A 26466-nucleotide genomic window follows, 5' to 3' on the forward strand; every position below is an offset into this window, starting at 1 on the left:
AAGGGAGGGGGTGGGGTAAACGGGTGGGGGGGGGGGAGGACGACATCACACTGGGGATATACGTTCTAACCAAGGAATGCTCCTCCCACCCAAACAACCCTGTGACAAGGGACCAAGGACTATCTATACAAAGTAATGAAATAACTAATCCTTGGGTCACCTATGTGTCCATGTATGCTCTCCCCCTGGAGTAAGTTTCCAAAACCATAAGAATTTGTCGATTAATATATTAATAAGATGCAGAGGACCCAAAAGACCAAAAAGTCCCAGATGACCCAAAAGACCCCAACGGACCCAGAAAACCTTTAAGATCGATTGAGCCCCCTATTACCTTTGAGGCCCTGAAGACCCCTTTACCGAAAAGACGCTTTCGACACTTGACACGTTTAGATCCCTTCACCATTTAGTTTCAACCTTTACAGTCCTTCAAGTCCCTTTAGAGTTTAGACCCTCTTTGACCTTAACACCATTGAGACTGATTAGACAGCATTGACCCTTGACCATTTAAAGCCGTAGATCACTTGAACCTTTTTATATTACAAATAAATATAATATCACCAATATTACAAATACATTTGAGGGTGGGAGCAAGGAAGGGGGGGGAGTACGGGGTGGGTGGGAACGAGGAAGGGAGGTGGGTGGGAGCGAGGAAGGGGTGGGAGGGAGGGAGCGAGGAAGGGGTGGGTGGGAGCGAGGAAGGGGTGGGTGGGAGCGAGGAAGGGGTGGGAGGGAGGGAGGGAGCGAGGAAGGGGTGGGTGGGAGGGAGGAAGGGAGCGTGGAAGGGGTGGGAGGGAGGGAGCGAGGAAGGGGTGGGAGGGGTGGGAGGGAGCGAGGAAGGGGTGGGAGGGGTGGGAGGGAGCGAGGAAGGGGTGGGAGGGGTGGGAGGGGTGGGAGGGAGCGAGGAAGGGGTGGGAGGGAGGGAGCGAGCGAGGAAGGGGTGGGAGGGAGGGAGCGAGCGAGGAAGGGGTGGGAGGGAGGGAGCGAGCGAGGAAGGGGTGGGAGGGAGGGAGGGAGCGAGGAAGGGGTGGGAGGGAGGGAGGGAGCGAGGAAGGGGTGGGAGGGAGGGAGGGAGCGAGGAAGGGGTGGGAGGGAGCGAGGAAGGGGTGGGAGGGAGGGATGGAGCGAGGAAGGGGTGGGTGTATGGGAGGGAGGGAGGGAGGGAGCGAGGAAGGGGTGGGAGGGAGGGAGGGAGCGAGGAAGGGGTGGGAGGGAGCGAGGAAGGGGTGGGAGGGAGGGATGGAGCGAGGAAGGGGTGGGTGTATGGGAGGGAGGGAGGGAGCGAGGAAGGGGTGGGTGGGAGGGAGCGAGGAAGGGGCGGGTGGGAGGGAGCGAGGAAGGGGCGGGTGGATTGGAGGGAGCGACGAAGGGGTGGGAGGGAGGGAGGGAGCGAGCGACGACGGGTGGGAGGGAGGGAGCGAGGGAGCGACGACGGGTGGGAGGGAGGGAGCGAGGGAGCGACGACGGGTGGGAGGGAGGGAGCGAGGGAGCGAGCGAGCGACGACGGGTGGGAGGGAGGGAGCGAGGGAGCGACGACGGGGTGGGAGGGAGGGAGCGACGACGGGTGGGAGGGAGGGAGCGACGACGGGGTGGGAGGGAGGGAGCAAAGACGGGGTGCGAGCAAAGACGGGGTGGGTGGGTAGGAGGGAGCAAAGACGGGGTGGGTGGGTAGGAGGGCGCAAAGACGGGGTGGGTGGGTAGGCGGGAGCAAAGACGGGGTGGGCGGGAGCGAGCACAGACGGGGTGGGTGGGAGGGAGCAAAGACGGGGTGGGTGGAGAGCGAGACCTCACCACACATAGCTGGACACTTCGCGAGGAGGATCGGGAGAGAGGAGGGTAATGGGGAGTGGAACAAGGTATTCTGGACATGCAGGGACTTGAGGGGAGGGAAAGTGGGGGAGGGGGTATGATCCACTTTTGCCGGCATTTGTACAGGATTTCACGAAATTGCGTACGTTAAAACAACATGTTCAAACAGATCGTACTTTACTAATCAACGCCCAGACACCGTCCAGAGCCCTCCGTGGGGGGTGGAGGGCTTTGGTAGCAGGTAAGATTGAGGGAAGGGGAAGCGAAGGATGGCCGTTTTCCTTCAATCATAGAAAAAGCTGCACCAGTGTTGGTGCCTTTATTTCATTCCCATATATACGATAAGCTCGAGCTTCTCTTAACCTGAAACAAATTGCAGAATGGATCCGATCATCAGTTTCGACTGCTAAAAAAATGCTTTCCTTTGTCAAATTTGCACATTCTTTGACACCCCTTTCTCTCCTCGACCTCCGGAGAGTGTATGTTGGTGGAGGGGGTTTGGGAGGAGGATAGCGTGAGGGGAAGGCACCGTGAGGGAGGTGAAGGAAGGCAGTGTAATGGGATGGTAGGCAGCGTACCAAGGCATTACCGGGGCGATAAAATGTGACCAAACAGCAACGTTTTCTTTTTAACTGCTGTGTTCTATATAAAACCTGGTGGGAGCATTTAACAATGAAAACCCATGCTAACTACTTGGCAAAGGCCTGACTGCATGCACGCCCACCCCCAAATATATACTCATCCTTTCACTCACACACATGCACGGATTTCCCCACACCTGCACTGTATGGTGGCATGTTGCACGTGGCTTCGATGCCTCACTACCTCCACTCCCCATGTGGCTTTGGTGCTGCAGCTCATGGTTGGCGAGATGGCCACATAACCTCCTCCATAGCGCCACACACCACAGGACCGGGTGTGAGTTTGTGTTCAGATCGCCCGCCCGCGAAACTTGCACACCGCACATATGCAACCAAGCATGCAGGCACGTACACATAAACAGAGAGTCATTTGTACCCAAATCTACCACGTCTGTGTGTGCTGTCTACATACGTCTTCGTTTTTAGCAACTGGCAACTATTAATATATTGCAGCAACTATTAGCATATTTATATTAATATTTTTTTCATGAAAGCAGATTGCACAACATGGTAAAAAGAAAAATGCATACGTAATTTCCGAAAAAAAAGGACCCCTGTGGACTGTATCATCATGGCTTGCAAAAGCAGGTTATAGAGCACGGCCTTGCACTCATTGAAGTTACACTTTCTGACCATTCCTTAATCTCTTCTTCACTCAATATAATCGTCCGAACAGTAAAAAAACAAAAACAAAATTAGCTTAATGATTTGCTTAAATAAATAAACATAAAAAATCGCTGATTTGTTAAAATTTTCAGCTTTCACTCCAGATTTAGACACTTATTTAGTCCATGAGATCCGATTCTGCAATCCAATAGAATATTTCGACAATATACTTTAATTAGTCCATGGGAGTACATCGTGTTTCCAAATCAAGGAATGTTTGAATCGGCCGAACAAAATGGCGATTTAAGATCCAAGCAAGATGACAGAGGGCTGAGCAAGGATTTTACCCTGACAAAGGACAATTAAATAAGGTCGCTAATTATCTTCAAAAGGAGTGTCTTAATGAACCCAAACACCAAAGTTTCACTTGTGCACTACTTTGGAGATCCCTTCGTATGCAGGCAAAGATTCAGGCCACGAGGTTTCTTGGTTTTGGAGTTATCAGGAGACACGATGTTTCTCCTCTCTTGAGGAGACACACTGACACACTGACACACACACACACACACACACACACACACACACACACACACACACACACACACACACACACACACACACACACACACACACACGCACGCACACACACTGACATTTATTAGTATAGATAGGGACTGCCTCTGTGGGTGGGACAAGGGAGAAAAACTCCGCCAAGGAGGAAGAAGAGGACTGGGTCGACCTTGAGTTGACTAAGAGATAACATCCTGCACGGGAGTAGAGACTAGAGAGTCAATCAGCACAGTCCACCATGAGAGTACAAAGAGAGGCTCATAATGGCTGGAGAGTCCGTGAGGCGAGAACGTGCAAGAGAGATTGGGGTGGACATGAATACAGAAGAGGGAGGAAGAAGAGAACACGGTCGACTCGTGTGCATGGGGATCAAGACGAGACAGTCTACGAGACAGTCTACGAGACAGTCCGCCACTGCATTAGAGTGGCGACGAGACAGTCAAAAGGAGAGGCTCGTGCATGAGAGAACCAAGAGAGGCTTGTGTGCAAGGAGGACGGAGACCTCGCTTGGAGGAGAAACCTTGTGGGGAATTGACCCAATCTGGAATCACCCTGTGTTTTTGGAAGACCTAGAGGAAAAAGTGTGGTGTAGCCTGGGGGCATGCAGGGCGGGGCATAATGATGGGAGGAGGGGTCGTCGTGGTCATCGGGTCTGCAAGGGATATAAGGTGTGCGTGCCGCCTGAGCCGTGGTAGTGATGCTGTAGTCGCCCGGCTTGTGCGTGTGCTGAATACGTAATAAAGGGGAGCCGCGGGCAAAGTACGCCCGCGCTCGCGCTTGTGCAACACAGCCCGGCTCGACTGTTCCCCCGCTCGTGTCTGCCTGCTAAGCATCTTCTATCCAGTACACCACAGTTGGCTGACGAGGATCTTCGGATCGGCGTGTGCAGGGCGGAAAATACCCCGTGCGGTTCCAGGCTATGGAGCCAAGGGTCTCGCCAGCACGAGCATGGCAGAAGGTCGGTGCACGGCGCACGAACGCGTGCCCGCCTTCGTCGGAATCGACTTCGGCCACGTCGAGTGGGCAACGGCCGCGCTCAGTGTTCGTTTTATTGAGGCACGTCAGGTCGGGGGAATGATTTCTGCAGAGCCACGGCTAAAGAACGGGGACACGCGGTTCGGCTCAAACGCGGCGTGGGACGTCGCGCGAGCTCTGAAGAATGTCCGGGGTCTCGATGGTCGGGGCACAGCAGATGGTCCGGGGGTCAGCACGATGGGCCAGGCACGCACGGCCACGCGCACGGTCTGCGGCGCGGGTCATGGGCGAGCGTTGCAAGGCAATCACTCGGACGGCGGTCTGAGCACTCGAGGTCGTCTACGGTGTGTGGGCCGAGGGTCATCGCCCATCGTTACAGTCATAGATGGTGGTGTGCAAAGCGATCCTTCCGTCCCGGGTCAAGACCTACCGCCGGTATGGTGTTCAGTGCATGGCGTGCACGGTGATGCCCCGGGTCGAGTTTTGCAGCCGGGGCACAGAGATTCCAGCGACCCGGAGCGGGAGATGCTGCCCATGTTGAACCTGGTTTCAGTTGGTCCTACGGTGACAGGACCGATGCCAGTGAATGTCGAAGTGATCGGGGCACTGATCGGGTGTCGAATTGAGTCCGCTCGTGCTGCCCGCGCATCGCGCGCGTACACCGGCGAAGCGGTTGCGCCGCTTGCAGCGCCCGACGTCTCGGTGCTTTACCGGGGGCGAAGCGCCCTACTCACGGTGTTTGTGGGGCGAGGGGAGGGGCCCGTCCTTTTGGGTCGGGACTGGCTGGCGCACCTCGGGCTGGATCTCCAGTTCGTACCTCCAGGTGTGCCGGTGCTCTCTTCGATGCCTTCGTCGAGTACCGAGGGCGAGGTTCTGGCGGCGGGAGCCGCGTCGATGCAATGGGAGCGGCCGTTCGTTGCTGCCTGCGGCGGTGATGTACGGTTCGGGAGCGGCGAGAGCCGTATCAGCTCTCGCGATGAGTTCCCGCGCTTCGGCAGCGTTCGTGAGGCAATGCGCGCCGGTGTTGTTCGGGCAGCTTCAACAGGTTGCGGTGAGCCCGTGGCGTTAAAGGAAGTCGCGAGTCACAACATCGAGTCTACAACCAAGAGACGGACTCGTGATGTGGGTTGTGGGTTGCTGTTCATTGCATATTTGTTTTTCATTGCTCGAGTGATGCGGTTTAACGTTGTTGAGATAAATGCCAGCAGTTCCCGTGTGAGAGTGAGTTTGGTGGAGATCAATCGATGGGATTTGTATTATGATCAATGTGGTGTGGGGGCTTTGAGAGAGGTGGGGGTGAATAAAGAAGGTTTATTGGCCTCCAGTTGCCCCAGGCCGCGGGTGGTTGTTTTGTCGGGTGCTGGGATTTTATCAAAAGAATGCGCTGTACAGAAAAATGAATGTGCAATGGTTCAAATGTTATTCCTATTGATTTATAACGAGCTTATGGTTGAAGTGTGGTTTAAAGGGAATTGCTACCGTCTAACTGCCGTGTGGGTCTCGAAGATCGACTCGGAGCCAGGGCTGGTGCGCTGGTCGGCGTTACCCCCACCTCTGGTTGCGGCAAGGTCAGACATGCCTGGCGCCGGGGGCGCAGCTCTCTGTGTTCGCTCAAGGCCGTTTCGACGGGCGTTGGCATCTCAACTGATTGTGGTGCGTGGGTTGTTTTGGAGCATTGTAGTCCAGCCAGCGGCGCTGTTCAGCGCCCCCATCCAAGGTCAATCGAGGCTGGCGCTGGCGCCACGGCTTCCAGGCAGCAGGCTTCCGGCCTCGGAATGTTTATCTGCATCAGGTCTGCCTGGGGGAAGTGGGCCGGAGGCGTTTGATGGTGACGGGGGAGGTTTGCTCGGGAGATCGCCGCGGCCTCGCCGAGGGCCATGTCAGCATGAGCCGCCTGGGGGCGTTTCCGCTGTGTAGGGCTGCTGTGCTTTTCGCCTTGCTGCTTCATATCGGTAACGCGGCCAGAGTTTGGGAGGTGCTGTGTGCACCTCCGTCTTCGGAACCTGGCCGTGGCAGCTCCATTAGCTCGCTTTCACGCATTATATGATGTGATGTGCTGTTATACTTCGCTGTTTTCATTTTTTGTGCCTTGTCTACTATTATACCGTAGTCCTTCGTGCTGTTTATGCTTATTATGATGGTGATCATTTAATAATCATAGTTTTAGGAGGGAGGAGTGTGGTGTAGCCTGCGGGCATGCAGGGCGGGGCATAATGATGGGAGGAGGGGTCGTCGTGGTCATCGGGTCTGCAAGGGATATATGGTGTGCGCGCCGCCTGAGGCGTGGTAGTGATGCTGTCGTCGCCCGGCTTGTGCGTGTGCTGAATACGTAATAAAGGGGAGTCGCGGGCAAAGTACGCCCGCGCTCGCGCTTGTGCAACACAGCCCGGCTCGACTGTTCCCCCGCTCGTGTCTGCCTGCTAAGCATCTTCTATCCAGTACACCACAACCTCGCCCTCGGTACTCGACGAAGGCATCGAAGAGAGCACCGGCACACCTGGAGGTACGAACTGGAGATCCAGCCCAAGGTGCGCCAGCCAGTCCCGACCCAAAAGGACGGGCCCCTCCCCTCGCCCCACAAACACCGTGAGTAGGGCGCTTCGGGGACCATTCAGGGACAAAAGGGGACCATGTGGCCAAGTTGAAGGCCAACCCATCACTGGCCCTGTTTGTTACTGACTCTTGTTTCCCTTCTCGTCTATAAAGCGGAGACCATTGAGACCTGCATCCACCCTGTCCATCAGAAAAAAGGGAAGTCCCACCTGCATTATTGTATTGTATAAGTCCGATCTCTGGTGCCTCATGTGAGATATACGAGTATATGGATATACATACATACATACATACATACATACATACATACATACATATATACATACACCTGACGTCCACAGAATATTGTAGAGAAAATGTGTGCAATTTGGTCAATTTGTTTGTCAGCGCATCCAGGGAAACTCCACAGTCACCACGGCACCAGCCTGATCGTTCTTCCAGAGCTCGTAGGTTCAGCCTTGACCCTACAATTTTCTCCAAATGCATACCAGCTCTGAGTCCTTGAATTCTCGGGCTTATAAAGTAGTCGTGGGAGGCGTGGTTCTGGGGCTCACCCCGACCCCCCGGGCGCTGCTTGAGCTTTGTGGGTGCCGCCGCCCCATTGGTGCTTTCCTGTCTGTGGTATTGGGAGTTACATGAATATTAATGAATGCATGATGAACCGGAAATGACGAGTCAACTGAGAAGTGACGTCAGAGAGCTGTGCAGTTAGGGCAGCAGGAGACGCCATTAAAAACGGTTGAGGTGAAGAACCGACGCGTGGGCTGACTTTGACGGCGAGGATGGCTTACCTTGCTCTTACACCACCTACTACATTGTTACCAAGCCCAGGTAAGCCTTCGATACCTTTTACCTCATGGATGCGCATGTTCGAGAACTTCGTGCTGGCGGTGAATGACGACGCACTTTCTGATGCGAGGAAACGCGCATTGCTTATACACCGCCGAGGAACTGAAGGGCAGCGTTTAGTCTATACCCTCCCAGTTGATGAGAGCACGGACTCTGCTGCTGTCGGTGTATTAACACCTTGTTCATGCCGAAGGTGAACGTTGTTTTGGAACGTTATAAGTTTCGTCAACGAACACAAAGGCCGGGTGAATCGACTGCTCAGTTTGTTGCTGCTTTACGTGAGGTTGTGGTTAATTGCGAGTTTAATGATCTCTCTGATGAAATGATACGAGATCAGCTCGTGGAAAAAAAAAAAACCCTTATAGCTCGTGAACGTGAATGATTGCTTTTGGAACCGGAGCTTACACTGCAGAAAACCCTCGTAATGGCGGGACGAATCGAATCGGCCATGGCAGAAGCAAAAGCGATTACATGGGGCACATCGACGTCCTTTTAGGATGTTAATGCTATAACAGCACGTACCGGCGTGGAGCAATACAGACGTAACCCCATCCACAAGGACACATCAAATGGACCTGCAAGGCCAAAATTTTCACAACAGGTACGCCAAGAGAGGACTTGTTATCGTTGTGAATGTGCAATGCACTTAGCCAATTACCCCAAACACCCTGCAAAAGATGTACATTGCAGGCAGTGTGGCAAAAGTGGACGTTTTACTAAAGCATGTCACAGTAAAGACCACAAATACCAAGTGCGGGAAGTGACGTGCCAGATGTCACTGTTTTAAGCATCAACAAACAAACCTCTGAACAAATTAGAGGGAATCTATTTTGTGATGTTCGTCTGTGCACACCTGATGGATAGGCATGCTCAGCTAAATTGCTGGTGGATACAGGTTCAATCGTTTCTATACTTCCACTCCACCTACCAGGAGCATTTCAAGAATGCACTTCATACACAAACAAAATTACACTTGGTGACTTACCAAAAAAACGATCTCTGTAGTTGGTTGTCTTCAAGTACTGGTGTGACACAACCATGTTTCTGTGCCTGCTGATTTCTTCATTGTGCCTTCTGGAACACCGATACTCATGGACCTCTTCACTGCTCTTGGAGTGAATATTGTTAATGGATGTGTAACTCCTGCCTCAGTGCTAAATACCTATGCACATCAAACATCGGCTTGGCAGACATCTAATCCAAATGTCACTGGAACTCTAGGCTATGCAAAAGGATTTGTACACAGAGTGAAGACGAGGCCCAATGTGGTGCCAATCCAGCAGAAGCTTCACCGTTTACCTTTTGCTGTCCCTGATGCTGTCTCACAAGAAGTGAAAACGCTTGAAGAAGTGCGTATCATCGAGGGAATTGACTCTTCCGAATGGGTTTCACCGATTTGTCGATATGCATAAGAATACAGGAGGTATACGAGTGTGTGTGGATCTTCATGAACCCAAAAAGCCGATCGTAATAGACAGTCATCCACTTCCACATATTGAGGAGGTAGTCGCAGAACTTCGGGAAGCGAGAATGTTCTCTACTCTTGATCTTCAGAGTGCATAGCATCAAGTACCCTTGCATGAGGAAAGCAGAGACCTTACGGCTTTCATAACACACGAGGGACTTTTCCGTTTTTGCCGTGTTCCTTATGGTCTTGCTTCTGCTCTCAGTGCATTCCAGCGAATGATGTCACAGATCGTAGCTGGCCAGGAGGGCGTCCAATGTTACCTAGATGACATAATTGTGTATGATTCATCTCTTGAGAAACGTGAGGAATGTCTTCAAGCTGTTTTGAATTGTATTGATCAAGCAGGCTAAAAACTGCATGATGACAAATGTCATTTCAGGAAGGTTGAACTTTCTTTTCTGGGTAATGTGATCTCAGAAAAGGGCATGAGCCCAAACACCGAACATGTGGTGGCAGTAACACAAGCGCCACCCCCAAAGGATGCATCTGCTCTGCGTTCTTTTCTGGGTTTGACTTCTTGGTACTCCAAATTCATTCCAAATTATGTGACAGTCGTGAAGCCACTTTTTACCTAATTGCACAAGGATGCTGACTTCTCCTGGACTGAGGCTTGCCACACTCAATTTGAAAGGGTAAAAAAATTGATTGCTAACAGCCCTGCTCTTGCTTTGTTTGACCCAACTCTGACCACCATTGTGATCACAGACATGTCTGATTATGGACTCAGAGCAGTGCTCACTCAACTTCATGAGGACTCCACAGAAGAAACAGTAGCATTTGCCTATAGTACAGGCATTTTAGCAGAAATATTTGGTCAACCTCCCACAAATTGCAACAAAAGCAAACTCAACAGATTTTGATTCCTGGATATGTCCTCGGTGACAGAAAAAGTCCTGAAATCATGGAAATCCAATATGGCCGCCACCCGGCTTCGTGGAAAATGAGAAAATTGTAAAGATTGATATTTTAATATGTAAATATGTTTTTCTGCATTCTAATTGTTTCTAGTTATGGTCAGTATATTGATATGCAAGAATAATTAAAAAAGTGAAATGTATTGAGGGTAAAATAAAAAACTATAGCTTTTTTGTCCAAAAATGCCAATTTTTTGTCCTGAAAATTTTTTTTTATTACCTGATACTGATTTTGGCTCCTGGACAAAAAAAAAGAAACGTTGAAGACACAAGATGAAATCAAGTCTATGGCAATACAATATAATTATGTAAATCATTGAAACATGACAAAAATCACAATTCCACGCGGGGCAATCACATCTGCCTGACGAAGGTTTCGAAATGAAAATGAAAATTCGCATTAAACTCAAAAAACTACATCCATTATAAACTTACTATACATGTTGAGAAAAATCAAGCGTATTAAAGTTAGAACTCGACAATGTCGTCATCATCCTCATCATTGTCACATGGAGTGTTTGTGCAGCCAGAGCCCCTGCAGTTTCCACAAGCTGGAGTGCACTCAATGTTGTGCTTCTTTCATGTGCATCTCATGGTGCTACATTCAGCCTGGCAGTTGCACCTAATGACTCGTAACATCTTTTCAGGAGCTGGAGCTATTGATGTCTGAAGTGACACAAAACCCTCATAACACTTCTGCCAACCCCAGTCTGTGGAAGAAGTATGCAAGTTTGACGTCTTGAAATGAATCAAAGACCACCTTCAGAAGCATGCCGTGTCTGCAAGGATATCTTCTAGAACTTCAGCACTCTGAGTTCAGTATATGGACATGCTGGACATTCTACGCAAATACATCCGGGCAGAGCGCACTGGGAACTGGGCACTACATCTACAGGCCATCCAGGAAATGCTGCCTTACTTGGCAGCCTCGGGCCACAACCTGTATGCCAAATCTGCGAGGGTGTATCTGCAGCAGATGTCCAACCTCAACACTCAACATCCAAATTTCCAACAACGTTTTGATGGGTTCCATGTGGTTCGACGAAGTGATCGCCTGTGGGCAGGTCTTTCATCTGACCTGTCATCAAACAAGTTCTGATGAAAAGTTTGAAGACCAGCGGGGGGGGGGGGCTCACACGAGGGCGAGGAATGACAGAGCAACAACGGCTGGTATGGCTACTATCAATGCCTGCCTGTGCAGAAATAAACCAGGGAATGCAGGAGCTCAAAGGTGTGAACTACAACACTGGAGAGCAGAAGAAGGACATGACCGAGGCAAGACAATCTCGTAACTGGGAGGACGCACTATCAGCTCTTCAGTATTTACAGGAACGGAATCCGTTCAGTAGTGATCCATGTCTGAGGAACATTGCCACTGGAGTTCATGCACACCCCACCATCAACGTCGATACAGCACATGCTGTAGGAGCCAAAATATTGAAATCTTTGGATGGGAAAACACCTGCCGAGTACACATTTAAGAGGAAAGACCAAGTTGTCACCCTCGGCATGAAGTCATCTGTCAAGATTGATGGAAAGCAAGTCCAGGTTGACCCACAACTCCTCTTCCAGAGACTGATCACTGTTGCACAGACAGCAGAAGAACTGGAGTCGGCCTTCAAATCTGAACTGTGCAGCTATCCACCAGCCCTCTTTGATTCCTCTCTTCAGCTCCGAGAAGCACACAAGCCAGTCTTTGCTGATGCCATCTGGGATCTTCTTGGATCCGATGTTCCAGCCGATATCCCCAATGATGGGCAACAGTATGTTTTGGATGGCGGGGCACTTGTTCAACGCATTCCATGGTCTCGTGGATCTACATACAGAGACATATGCCACCAGTACACTGATTATGTAACAAAGAAGTACGGAGATGCCATAGTCGTGTTTGATGGTTATGAGAGTACCAACACGAAGGACATGACACACCAGAGACGGTCTAAAGGGAATGCTGGCAGACTGTAACATTTACAGCTTAAGGCCCAGTCACACCTTGACGTTTTAGCCAGCTTATGCCGATTTTTGGAAAATTTGTCTAAAACGCTGGTACACGTCGAATACGTTATGGGTAAGTTTTGATAACATTGAGAGCACGCTGAAAAACACTGCCATACGTCGTTGTACGCTGGCTTTAAACGTTGTACTTTTCGGTTGTCCTCAAATTTTCCACGCTTGAAATTTTAAGACTTATGCCAGCGTATGACTCACACGTTCCGCATTATGCTGGCCATAAGTTGTAGGCACGTCACGCGATCGTTGACACACGTCGACACACGTTACTTGTAAGTTACTCGTAAGTCGAAACACGTTGAGGTAATGTTTAGCGTACCCGAAACTTATTTCTAACCTATGAGTAACGTGTTGTACTCGCGTTACGCGATCGGTGACACACATCGACACGTTACTTGTAAGGTGCTCATAAGTCGAAACGCATCATGGTAATGGTTAGCGTCAGTGTTCCAGACTTCCTGGTTTTATATTTTTTTTTCTTCCTTCCTTCGGTATGATGGTGATTTTGACACTTCGATTTATCATGCGGTTATAATATAATATAATTAATAGGCTGCTGCTCAACAATTTAAATCATAACCGCACTGTATACTGAACACCGTCATACCGAAGAAAAAAAAAAAACCGGGAGTCTGGAACACTGACGCTAACCATTACCTTGACGTGTTTCGACTTATGAGCACCTTTCAAGTAACGTGTGTCTATGTGTGTCAACGATCGCATATCGTGCGTACAACTTATTCCCATCGCATGCGGAGCGTGTGTCATACGGCAAGTACGTCGTAAAATCTTCAACATGTTTAAAATTACAAGACGTACTCCATTTAATACGACGTATGATAGCGTACTTTAGCGTTCTATTCACGCATACCAAACTTACCCATACCGTATTTGACGTGCGCCAGCATTTTAGACGCGTTTTTCAGAGGTCGGCATACGCTGGCAAGATCGCCAAGGTGTGACTGCGATGTTGACACTTCCATTTCTGCGGCGGTTATGATTTGAATCGTTGTGCAGCAGCCTTTCCATAACCTACACCATGTCATTGTCGGCGATGCGTGCAACGCACTATGCCTAAGTTAGACTATCGTTGGGCATAGGTTATGAAGGCCGACAACAGGTTCAGCATTCGTTGGTATAAGTTATCTATAACACAACGAAACGTTCTGTGTCCATTTCTAATACGTTATGCATAAGACCAAGTCGTTATGAATACGTCCGAATCTTTAAAAAAAAAACATCAAAAGTTCAACGTAAGCCAGCGTTTTACATACATTTTAATACGTTGCCATTGCTGGCTAAAACGTCAAGGTGTGACTGGGCCTTTACATGCGTCTCACAATGAAGAAGGAACAGTTTCTTGCCAATAGGCAGAATAAACAGCGATTCGTTTTTATGTTGAGTGAAGAGCTTCAGAAGAAGAACTGTGAGACACACCATGCCTCAGGGGATGCTGATCTCCTGATTGTACTGAAGGCCGTGCAGTCTGCTACTGTTACCAACACTGTGTTCGTTGGTGATGACACAGACCTCCTCGTCCTCCAATGCTACCATGCAAGCTTAGAATCCCATGACCTCTTCTTTTGTCCCGAGCCAAAGAAGAACACGAAGAAGCCTCGCATCTGGAACATCAAGGCTACAAAGAAAATGATTGGTACAGACATATGCAAGCACATCCTGTTTCTACATGCAGTTCTTGGGTGCGACACGACATCTCGTCTTCATGCGATTGTAAAGGGAGCTTCCCTCAAAAAGTTCAAAGCAAGCAACACATTCCGTGAGCAGGCCAAGGTTTTTCATACATATCCAGCTTCCGTATGTGATGTGGCAAATGTAGGAGAAAATCATTGGTGATAATCTACAACGGAAAGTCAACTGACACCCTGGACACCCTCCGGTATCAGCGGTACTGGGACAAGGTGGCTTGGAGCTCCTCTCGCGTGCAACCACAGACGTTACCACCAACATCAGAAGCAGCAAAGTATCACAGCCTGCGCATGTATCTGCAAATCCAAGAATGGAAGGGATGTGAAGATGAACTTCTTCCGACAGACTGGGGTTGGCAGAAGTGTGACGAGGGTTTTGTGTCACTTCAGACATCAATAGCTCCAGCTCCGGAAAAGATGTTACGTGTCATTAGGTGCAACTGCCAGGCTGAATGTAGCACCATGAGATGCACATGCAAGAAGCACAACATTGAGTGCACTCCAGCTTGTGGAAACTGCAGGGGCTCTGGCTGCACAAACACTCCATGTGACAATGATGAGGATGATGACGACATTGTCGAGTTCTAACTTTAATACGCTTGATTTTTCTCAACATTTATAGTAAGTTTATCATGGATGTAGTTTCTGAGTTTAATGCGAATTTTCATTTTCATTTTGAAACCTTCGTTTTGTAACTGGGCCCGGTGTATGCCCCGGTTAGAACAGGTGTACCATATCCCTGTGTGTCATCATAAGAGGCGACCAGGGTTGCGTCAGGAAGGGCATCCGGCGCAAAAACCTATGCCAAATCATTATGCGGATAACAAAACGAATTTCCATACCGGATCGGTCGAGGCCCGGGTTACCAACGACCGCCACCGGTACTGGTGGTCAGCAGGGTTCCAGTGGAAATTAGAGAAGAAAGGTGGAGATAGTTGATCCGCTGTGGCGACCCCTAACGGGAGCAGCCGAAAAAAGATTTCGAAACCTTCATCAGGCAGATGTGATTGCCCCGAGTAGAACTGTGAATTTTGTCGTTTCAATGATTTACATAATTATATTGTATTGGCATAGACTTGATTTCATCTTGTCTTCAACATTTCTTTTTTTTGTGGTCCAGGAGCCAAAATCAGTATCAGGAAGAAAAAAAAAAAATTTTCGGGACAAAAAAATTGACATTTTTGGACAAAAAAGCTATAATTTATTTTACCCTCAATACATATCACTTTTTTTCTAATTATTGTTGTATATCAATATACTGACCATAATTAGAATGCGTAAAAACATATATTTACATTTTAAAATATAAATCTTTACAATTTTCTCATTTTCCCCGAAGCCGTGGTGGCCATATTGGATTTCCATGATTTCAGGACTTTCCCCCCGGAGGATCCCTTAGGACTTTTTTTCTGTCACTGAGGACATATCCAGGAATCAAAATCTGTTGAGTTTGCTTTTGTTGCAATTTGTGGGAGGTCATCTGACATTTTGACTGTACTCCAAATGAACGCTCACACAATGCAAATTCAAATACTCTACAGTAGAGAAGTGTTCAGTTCTTCCAGAACTGAAACGTTTGTCAAGAGGCAAAGAGAAACACGGTTTACCAGAATGCCGCAGTTGCCCAACAAGCTTTGAATCCGTCCATCGCACACCAGGCCTGTCCACGCATGCACAGACTCAACATAGCAATACATCACACATCTTCCTCCTCCTCCTCCTCCTCCTCCTCAGACAATTAACACCCTTTTAAACCCTCCCCCAAGAACAATTGCAATCGTAAATTCTCCAGAAATGCCCATGGCTTACGTACTCGTGTAGTACACAATATGTCAAGGAGAGCAATGAATACTTCAGTCTTTGTAGATTGCATGCTTGGACTTTAATTCTTTTTTCAGCCACAGCAATCTGGTTGTTTGGTTTTTAATCTCTTTGTGGGTAACATCTCCTGACGGGCTCAGGAACAATGTCGACCTTGGGGCCCTCAATGTCATCCACTGCTACGTTGCTCTCCTCAGGTACCTGTGTGTCACTCCCCTGATGTTCAAGAGCTTCCTCCACTTCTGCTGAAAAATCAACATCACTGATGACTTTCGATGACAATGTCGAAGCTCGGTGTCTTATCTGGTTGACATGTCACTTCTACATCTGCTGAATGCCTCCAGTTGACACTTCCACAGTATATGAAACAGGACTCGTTCGCTTGGCAATGTAACCAGGTACCCAGGTACTTGTTGCCCGAGCTGTAATTTTGAACTGCAATGTATTGTTCAATTTCAAACTCTTGAATTGTCCACGAATCATGAGCTAATTTTTTTGACAGCTGTTTATGCTCAACTATGGTGTTGATGTTGGGTGCAACCGTGTTTATACGTGTACAGAGTTTCCTGTTCATGAGCATCTCTGCTGGTGTTTGTGTCGTTGTGGACTGCGGTGTTGTGCGATAGCTCAAGAGAAATCGCGACGCGAGTGTGCAAGGGACCACTCATTTTACGCAGTGCCGATTTCACAGTTTGCACCACATGTTCTGCTAACCCGTTTGTCGCGAGATGGTATGGAGCACTACTGACGTGTCTAACTCCGTTCATTTTCATGAACTTTGCAAATTCTTCACTCGTGAAACAGCCCATTATCCGACACGAGAGTTTGAGGTATGCCGTGTGCAGCAAACGCTTCTCGCAATTTATCAATCGTGACTTCACTCGTCATTTTCGAAGACTTACTTCAATCCTCATTGAGAATGCATCAACCAGAATGAATAGCATCTTCCCTTCGACTGGACCCGCAGAGAGTCTCCATGTATGCGTGACCATGGTTGAGTCGAGTACTCCCAAGGATGCAGTAGTGCTTTGGAAGGAAGTTTCTGGAACGCCTGACATTCATGACATCCTTTAACTCTTTGCTCCAAGTCAATATACATTTGTGGCCACCACATGTAGCTTCGTGTCAAAGCCATCTTCTATCTATAATTCCAGCAGTGTGTGTGTCTGTGTCTGTGTCTGTGTCTGTGTCTGTGTCTGTGTCTGTGTCTGTGTCTGTGTCTGTCTGTCTGTGTCTGTCTGTGTCTGTCTGTGTCTGTCTGTGTCTGTCTGTGTCTGTCTGTGTCTGTCTGTGTCTGTCTGTCTGTGTCTGTCTGTCTGTGTCTGTCTGTCTGTGTCTGTGTCTGTCTGTCTGTGTCTGTGTCTGTCTGTGTCTGTGTCTGTCTGTCTGTGTGTGTCTGTGTCTGTGTCTGTGTCTGTGTCTGTGTCTGTGTCTGTGTCTGTGTGTGTCTGTGTCTGTGTCTGTGTCTGTGTCTGTGTCTGTGTCTGTGTCTGTGTCTGTGTCTGTGTGTGTCTGTGTGTGTCTCCGCTGTTTCTCGACAACCACTAGTCCGATCTAATTGAAACTTGCCTGGTATATTGCTAGGGACCTGAGGATGTGCCTTTTCAAGGTTTGATATTAATCGGACAAATGTTTCCCAAGTTATGGCCATTTATTTACCAAACCAATGGCAAGACGCGTTGCTGCGTGGGCGTGGCCGATGGGGAAGGGAAGCTCAGCCGCGTTCCCCATTACGGGTTACAACGTACGGGCTTCTGGAGAGTGATGACTTCGTGTATTCTAATAATTTCTCGATTTCTTGTGCGCATTTATAGATAAACACAATGGCCCAAGTTATGATCGTTTTTATATTAGACGGTGTATAGATTTCGGTAACATCAGTGCTGTTATGCTCTGAACCAGGAAGTAAATTATTTTCTCTCTTTTCTTCTCTTTTTGTTTTTCCTTGCCACAACATTGCGAAAAGGTAAAATACATTGGTGCTAATTGAATAATTGGGTATTAAAACTAAATTGTGAATAATATCGAACTTCCGGGCCACGCACGTACGAGCACGTGAGAGCGAAGAAACGGCCTGTGTGGTTTATTTATTATTATTATTATTATTATTATTTTTTTTTTTTTTACGGGCACGTACTAGTCCTTACAATTCCTGGTTGACCCTTGTGCAACATGTCAACCACCTGACACGGCATTGGGGTGGCAGTCCCACCCGTGCTCCCCATAGCACATAACCTACATGAACACTCAGTTCCTGCTTACGACTCGCGAATGGTTTGAACTCTTCCTGTGGCAATGTACCTGGCCAACCCCTGATGATGTACTCACGAACGCATGGAAGCACAGTGTCCCTGCCTGTCATTAGCCGTACATGCGTAGGGGTGCTCAACCGTGGTGAACTCTCCATCGTGTCCATCAAGAGAGTCAATTCTCCCAGAATTGGAGCATCCGGCCCAGTCAGTGCACTTGGAAGATGGCTCAGCGCGTCGGCATTGGCATTGGCCATGCCAGGTTTGTATACAATATGGTAATCGTAGGCTGCAAGGGTTAATGCCCAACGCTGAACTCAAGGTGATTCCATTGTTGGAATAGCCCACGTTTCATTAAATAACCCAAGCAAGAGCTTGTGGTCTGCATTTATTTGAAAGGCATGCCCATACAGATAGATGTGGAATTTCTTAACTCCATAAATTACTGCGAGGCCTTCCTTATCCACCTGCGATTATCTACGCTCTGCTTTATTCAACGTGTGCGAAGCATACCCGAAAGATCTCTCTGTTCCATCTGACATTATGTGCGCTCGCATTGCTCCGCCACCATATGGACTGGCATCACATGACACCACCAGTTTCTTGTGATCATCGTAATGAGTCAGGATGTGTGTGGATGACAGCAAGCATTTTGCTTTTTGGAATGCTTCTTGTTGATCCTTCTTTCATTGCCACCACACCTCTTTCCATAGTAAGCGATGTGTAGGCTCAAGTGGAGATGCTAAATCCGGCAAAAACTTGCCATAGTAGTTCAGTTGCCCGAAGAAGGACTTCAATTCTTTTACATTCTTTGGTGCAGGTGCCTCGGTGATTGCCCTAACCTTCTCATCTGTCGGCTGTATCCCGTTCACAGTTAACTTGTGGTCGAGATATGCGACAGCAGCGAGAAAAACACATGTATGTCGTTGTAATCGCAATTCCACATCTTGTAACTTCTTCAAGGCACTCTTAAGGTTGCAAAGATGGTCGCTAATGGAATTTCCTGTTACTAACAAATCATCAAGGTCGACCACGACTCCTGGAATCCCCACCAGCAAACTTTCTGTTGTGCTTTGGAACACAGATGGCGCCGTTGACACACCAAATGGGAAGCGTGTGTACCTGAACAATCCCCTACGTGTGTTTACTGTGACAAATTCATGTGAAGTTTTTGACAAAACCAACTGCTGGTCAGCGTGGCTTAAGTCTAGTTTTGTGGAGGGTTTCTCCCCAGAAGGCTTTGTGAACAACTCATCAATGGAATGGGGTAAGTGTCTGAGCGGGCTGCCAGATTGACTGTAACCTTGTGGTCTCCGCATATCCGAACCGAGCCATCTCCTTTCATTACCGGGACGATCGGAGCTGCCCAACGAGAAAATTGTACAGGTTATCTGATCCCAGCCTTTAGCAACCGATCCAACTCCTGATCTACCTTCCCTCAGCGAAAAATGGTACCGGGCAGGCTTTCACAAACTTAGGAATTGCATTTGGGTCAATATCTAGCTCAACCTCTGTTCCTTTCAGTTTTCCCAGCTCCAATGTGAAACGGTCCTGTCCTTCATACTCCTGAAGGAGTTTCCACAATTTATCACTTGCATTGAGGTTGTTCCCCTCCTGCCAATTCTACCGGATTGCTCGGAGCCAATCCCGTCCCAGCAGACTGGGCCCTGAACCTCTCAACACCATTAACGTCAACTTTGCCTTCTGTGTGCCATACCTTACAGCGACTTCACATTCTCCCACAATATCCACTGGTTCACCAGTATATGTGAGTAGTCTGGTCTGACTGGGGCAGATTGTGGGTCTGTTTGGGTCATCTGCCCTCCACTTCTCCTGGAACGTAGCCTCACTAATCGGTGATACCGAAGACCCGGTATTTATTTGCATCTGTACTTCTCTGTCTTGTACCTCCAACCTCACCACCAGTGGTTTGGATTTCGCTTGGTTCCTCGATTTATGAAAAAGACTGCACGTGTCCTCTTCCTCCTATAACTGATATGTCTTGTCTTGAGACCTTTTTTCCTCATTCCTTGTGGAGAGCTGTTCTTGCTCCGAGGAATGCTTTGGGTTTTGGGTGTCGAACGACAGACTCTTGCAACGTGACCCTTTTTGCCACATATATAGCAGTCCACATTTCTCGCTGAACACTCGCTAGATTGATTATGAGCCATCCGTCCACAGCGATCACATTTTACTGCGGACCCCTCTTCAAAAGATAAAGCCCAGAGGGTCTGGTGGCTATTCAAACTTGTCATCTTGTTTACTGCTCCCTGATCCCGCACTACTCTGGTATGTTCACGGAGATCCAATGCGTTCTTTTCCGCCATTTCCATTGACGAAGCTATATTCAGGGCCTTGTCGGAATCCAACGTTGTTTCCGTCAGCAATCTGTGTTGGATGCCGTCGTTCGTTACTCCACAGACTAACCGATACTGTACTGTAGCATTTCCTTGAGGTTACCTCCATGTTCACACCGTTGAGCCAATTTACGTAAGGCTGTTGCATAATCCGAAATGGACTCACCCCCTTCTTGACTGCGGATGTTCAGTTTGTAGGGCTGCACAATCACTGATGGCCTCGGATTCCGGTGTTGTTCAACAACTTTAACCAGCTCTGAAAACGGGACGTCTCCCAGTTTCCTCGGTGCAAACAAACGTGACATGAGCTTGTATGTCGACACCCCGCAAACATTCAGCATTAATGACCGTTGTTTCTCCACACTCATAATGTCGTTAGCTGCGAAATAGTGCTGCATACGCTCCACATACAGCGACCACTCTTCCTCTTCGGCTTTGAACTCTCCAATGATCCCAAATGTGGCCATGACTTCAGGAAGAGAGACTAAGGCAGTCTCCAAGGCAAAATAGTTTATCCTCGTCACCAGATGTTCAGTTCTTCCAGAACCCAAACGTGTGTCAAGAGGCCAAGAGAAACACGGGTTACCAGAACGCCGCCATTGTCCAACAAGCTTTTAATCCGACCATTGCACACCGGGCCTCCACGCATGAACAGACGCAACATAGCAATACATCACAAGAAGGAAGCACTCGCCTGCATCTGGGCAACTGAGAAATAGCATACTTACCTGTGGGGTCGTAAATTTATCCTGCGTACAGACCACAGTCCACTGACCACACCACTGTCTTCAAAAGGTCTTGGTTGAGCGAGAATGAGACTTGCACGTTGGTCTGCACACTTACTGTTGTTTAACTACAAAATTGTGTGCAAACCTGGCCATCAAAATGTGATTGCAGACTGTTTGTCACGGTTACCACTCCCCATGACAGAGTCTTACCACAAACCGGATGTAGAAATGGTGGCTTTAATGTCCGGTGACCGTACTGCTGTACCTGTGGAACAATTCAAGGAAACTTGCAAAAGATGCCCGATTCTACAGAAGGTGTGAGGATATGTCTCCAGAGGATGGCCTTGCAATGTGAAGGGCATTGACCCAAATGTACTTCCCTACTTTCGCATTCAGAATGAACTAGCTGTAAAGGAGGATTATTTGATTCGGGGAACTCACCGTGTGTTAGTGCCGCCAGTACTTCAACACAAGTTAATCCAGCTTGCCCATGATACACATCATGGTATTGTAAGGACTAAACAAAGGCTGTGTGGCCTCTCCTGGTGGCCAGGGATGGACTCCCAAGTGGAAGCTGCCATCAAGTCATGCATTACTTGCTCAATGCATGATAAAACAGCTGTCACTCGGGTTCCAGCTTTGCAACCAGTTCCGCTCCGTAATGCTGCTTGGGGAAAAGCTTGCCATCGATATAGTGGGACCACTTGATGACGGCCAAATGGACTGTCGCTATGCCATTACCTTACTTGATTACTTCAGCAAATGGCCAGAAGTAGCCTTTACGTCCCAAGTAACACCTGCTGCGGTTATCAAATTAGTGACTACAGTATTCAGTCGTGAAGGAAACCCGCGGGAACTTATCTCGGACAATGGATCTCATTGTGTTTCAACTGAGTTTGAAACATTCCTGCAGAAAAGAGACATCAAACACTGCCATAGTTTTATCTGTTACCCACAAGCCAACAGGGAGATAGAATGCTTCAACAGAGTGTTTAAGGACTGTTTACATCCTGCAAATCTCGAAGGGAAGCCCTGGAAATCATTCGTACCCGACTTATTGCAAACGTATCGAGCTATAAGACATGCAACAACTCATCAGACTCCTGCTGAACTTCTCCATGGACGGACTTTGCACACCAAGTTGCACATTGGGGAACGTCAAATCAGTGTATCTGCTGTAAGATCTGGGATGAGGGACACGCATACTTATATACAGAAGAGAAATAAATCACTAAAACCGAACCAAATTATGACTTTCAGTGAGTTTGAAACTGATGTATATGCAGGATGGCTGTGGCTGCAGTGTAGCGATGCTGTGGCTGCAGTGAAGGCGATGCAAGGCGAGGTCCTTCCAAATCTCCTCGCAGCCTCAAACTGCACCCAAACTCCAACTGAGCCGCACTGCAAAATAATTGCAACTATCTGCCGTGCTCAGGCGTGGTTACAGCCCAGGTAAACTTGTTTTTTGTATACCAAGTCGAGGCTTGTGTAAGAGCTAATGCACAGAAACATATAACAAGAGGGGTGGGAAAGGGAAGCACAAAATAGTGGGGAACAAAGACAATAGGATATCTGTGGAAGGGAGAGGGATGAGGCAGGGTACATGGTGTAAACAAGATGGTACGACAGGGACTTTCAGGAAGGAAAACAGGGAATTTGAAGGAGGTGGGTTTAGGGTGGATTAATGGGAGTAGTAAAGGTCAAGATTTTTGATAGGGGAAGATATGAGATGGTGGTGAACAGCTGTTTTGAAGACCTGGAGGAAGGAGTGAGATTGAAGAGAATGTGGGAGTTTGTTTCAGAGGTGGGGAAAAAGAGGAATGAAAGAGGGAAGGTGAGCAGTGATTCTTGATTTTGGTAGTTTCACCAGAAAGGGATTTTGGTGGAACTTGAGTGCCCTGAGGAAATATAGGGGGGGGGCAGATCACAGATAGAGTTGGGGGGGGGGGCAGGGGCAAGGCTGGAGAGGAGGTGGTATACATCTAAGGGTGGTGCATCCTGCTTATTTTCTGTCTGCTCCTGTGGGCATGCCATCTTCTGGGCCACCCTGCCCCATTGGGCAATCCCAATTAAAACAATAAGTCTTACGCCCCTCTCCGGGGCACTGCACCCTGCATTCCACTGGCTAAACAGTTGTTGCTGTCCTTTTAAAGTGCAATGCACTTTCTGTGTGCATAAGTCCTCTCCCAGCCTCACCTGAAAACATTAAATGTTTACACATACAATCCTATCCTGAGCTATATTGTCAATAAATTTCATACACAGCCTCCTCAATGTTATGCTTAACAAGATGACCCACTCTTATAGGATATCTGTGGAAGGGAGAGAGATGAGGCAGGGTACATGGTGTAAACAAGATGGTACGACAGGGAATTTCAGGAAGGAAAACAGGGAATTTGAAGGAGGTGGGTTTCGGGTGGACATCTATCTGACATTTTCCCCACTTACAAGAGTAAATCTATGCTATGTGAATCACAAGAACTATGCTATTCTTTACAATCTAGCTATGGATTCCTCCCCCCCCCCCACCAACTCCCCACAAATATCTTCCAGATAACAATGCTTTGGCTAGAATAATCGAAAGTTCCATCCATTATATCTAGTTGGTCATTAGACATGGCAAATCTTCAACCGTGAAAGTGACATAAATGCGATGGATTATCAATGTATGAGATTTATTGTTTTCCACAACTACGAAAAACATGTTTTGGATACCAGAACATAAATTCTGAAATAGGCTTCTGTTTATTATGGAAAAAATGTCCCGCAAGTTTCGTTCTTCTTGATCTGATGGCATCACGTCAAGTGTGATATTGTATATCATAGAGCTCTACATTGGTTGGTTATATGCGTAGACCCTGGTGATGTTCCTGTGCCTTCCCTGCTGTTCTCCTCTATCAATCCCCCCTCCAAAGAGTCGATATACTAATAGATTGGATGAAGGTGGTGTTGATGTATAGCCGCAGGCATGATGGGCCAAATGACCCACTTGTATGTCCTTGTTTTACTGAACGGTCGTTGTGGTTCCTTGCAAGTCGTGCTGACAGAGTTCATGGCTTGGACCGGAGTTCCCACTTTCCGAGAGACAGGATGAGTTCACTGCCCCCGAAACGTCAACGAGTGTGAACGCAACCATGACCACGAATGTGCTCAAGTCTGTCGAGCCGTCACTTTGGGTAAACGTTCTTTGTCCATTTTATGCCAAACATCTTGCTGTTGACGTATCATGCGTTCGATTGCATAAAGTCTCTTTGCATGAAAAGGGACGACATTGTGGGTTTGTGACAGCCTCGTTTGATCGGCTCTGCAGCGCACTGGTAGGGCGGGTAAGCGCCCTCTCATGGCCCGACTTGTAAGTGGAAGCATCTATTTCCCCTCGAGTATTGATTGATAAAGCACAGCAGTGGTGCGGTAAATAATAACCGCAAGGGAATTGGGACTTGAGGACGGATAAAAGACCACGAGGACACGTGGGAATTCCATCCTGCGTTCCGTAGTCAGGGGTCCTGCCAGGCATCTCCTGTTCTCCGCATTTCAACCACAATTTCAAGGTCTACTCTGCAGTCGACACTACCCTCGTCCTTTGTCGAACGACAGAGTGAAGTTAAAGGTCCACAAAAAACCGCTCGATTGGCCCCGCCCCCCCCAAAAACTCTCGATTGGCCCCGCCCCCCAAAAAATGCTCGATTGGCCCCGCCCCCAAAAAATGTTCGATTGGCCCCGCCCCCCCAAAAAACGCTCGATTGCCCCCCCCCAAATGAACGTTTCATTAGCCCCGCCCCTCCCATGACATCATCCCGACCTTGGGTTCCTTCATGTATGGTCTTCCAGCACCTACATAAAGATTTTGACTGTCGTAATCTGGGGATTCTTGATCAGAAAATTATTCGTCAAATTCACTTTCTGACGAGTCTGAAGCAAGTTGTGCGGCCATTATCCATTACGTGCTGACAATCTTTCCCTCGATTACGTCATAGTTGCAGTTTATCTGGAATTTTTATGGGCAGTACCCAAAGGGTTTGCGTTTTTTTTTTTTTGTTACTGTAACACCTCAAAACGTTTATCTAAATTAAAAACCACGTTCAGTTCATTGTTTATTACTTTAAAAAATATACAATCACATCAAAAAAAAAAATTCTGATTCTGCGGACCTTTAAGTCAAACGGATTTTCATAAACCAACAATGACTCTATCTGATTATTATTAAATAATTTTTCACTTTACAGCTTTATTGTGGATAAAACATGTACACAGTCAAAAATTTACATCATTTGCACATTGCTCTCTAAATGACCTGACGTTTACTTGCCTCTGAGCTGTCTCGCCTGGGTTTGAATCCCAACCCAGCTTTAGACTGTCATCCTGGTGTTTGACAGGGATGGAGATTCCTTATTGTGTGCCGTGTCCCTCGGATGGACGTTAAGCCAGGTGGCCTGTCTGCTCCCATTAGTCGGTGGATATTAAAGATCCCACAGTATCCTCCATGAAGAGCAAGCGAGTCATCGCCCGGCACCCTTAATAAATTACAAGTTCCTTATCTAACCTACAGAGGGGGCACTGCATCAGCGGCACATTCGCGCACTCAGCAATCATGCAAAACACTCGGCAGCCTACGTGCTGCACACAAAATTCCTTGCTCACCTGATGCTTTATTGTCTGTTATTAATGTTCAGAAAAGAAACTCATGGTTACCAGTGAATATCGAACACATTTTGTGGATGGTATCCTATTACCTTATTGGTTGATGGAGCGGTGTTCCATACCCAACAGCATTCATAATCTGGGACTGGGTCTGACTGATCGATTTCTCACTGGCATTGTTCCATTGACTGGAAGGACAGACAGCTTGGAAGTGGCGCACTTTCTTGAGCTGTCTGATTTGGGTTCGATTCTCGACTTGAATAGAAATTGTTCGATCTGTGCCTTGCAGGTGTCATCCATGGTCCATCGCAAAGTGCGCAGTCCCTTTGATGGACATTGAGATCAGGGGCGTCGATCCATCTGGAGGTGCGGGGGGGGGGGGGTGGTGCGAGGGTTGTTGGAACACCTGTGTTTTTCTTTTGGGAGGAGGGGGTGAGATTGTGGTCACATCTGTGTTTTGGGGTTTTATTATTATTATTATTATTATTATTATTATTATTATTATTTTTAAACAGCTACGTGCTTATAACCTGTAACATGTCACAGGTCTACAAGAGCTCCGCATTGCTATT

General features: G+C 48.1%; 1 long non-coding RNA gene across 2 annotated transcripts in view; it reads left to right on the plus strand.

The window, feature by feature from the left end:
- The window catches only part of LOC147014341 (uncharacterized), a 200664-nt gene that overhangs the window by 125767 nt on the left and 48431 nt on the right, over positions 1 to 26466 (plus strand). Inside the window, exons 1-2 of one of the 2 annotated variants that reach the window (XR_015050741.1) lie at positions 7837 to 7982; positions 26184 to 26260. This is a non-coding gene — a long non-coding RNA (uncharacterized LOC147014341). Of the gene's footprint in view, positions 1 to 7836; positions 7983 to 26183; positions 26261 to 26466 lie in introns of those variants that run through there. The other variant, XR_015050742.1, reaches the window with a different exon arrangement.

Source organism: Eptatretus burgeri, chromosome 13, assembly GCF_056783735.1.
Source record: "Eptatretus burgeri isolate ZD-2024b chromosome 13, Ebu_testis_v1, whole genome shotgun sequence".
Taxonomy (NCBI): Eukaryota; Metazoa; Chordata; class Myxini; order Myxiniformes; family Myxinidae; genus Eptatretus; species Eptatretus burgeri.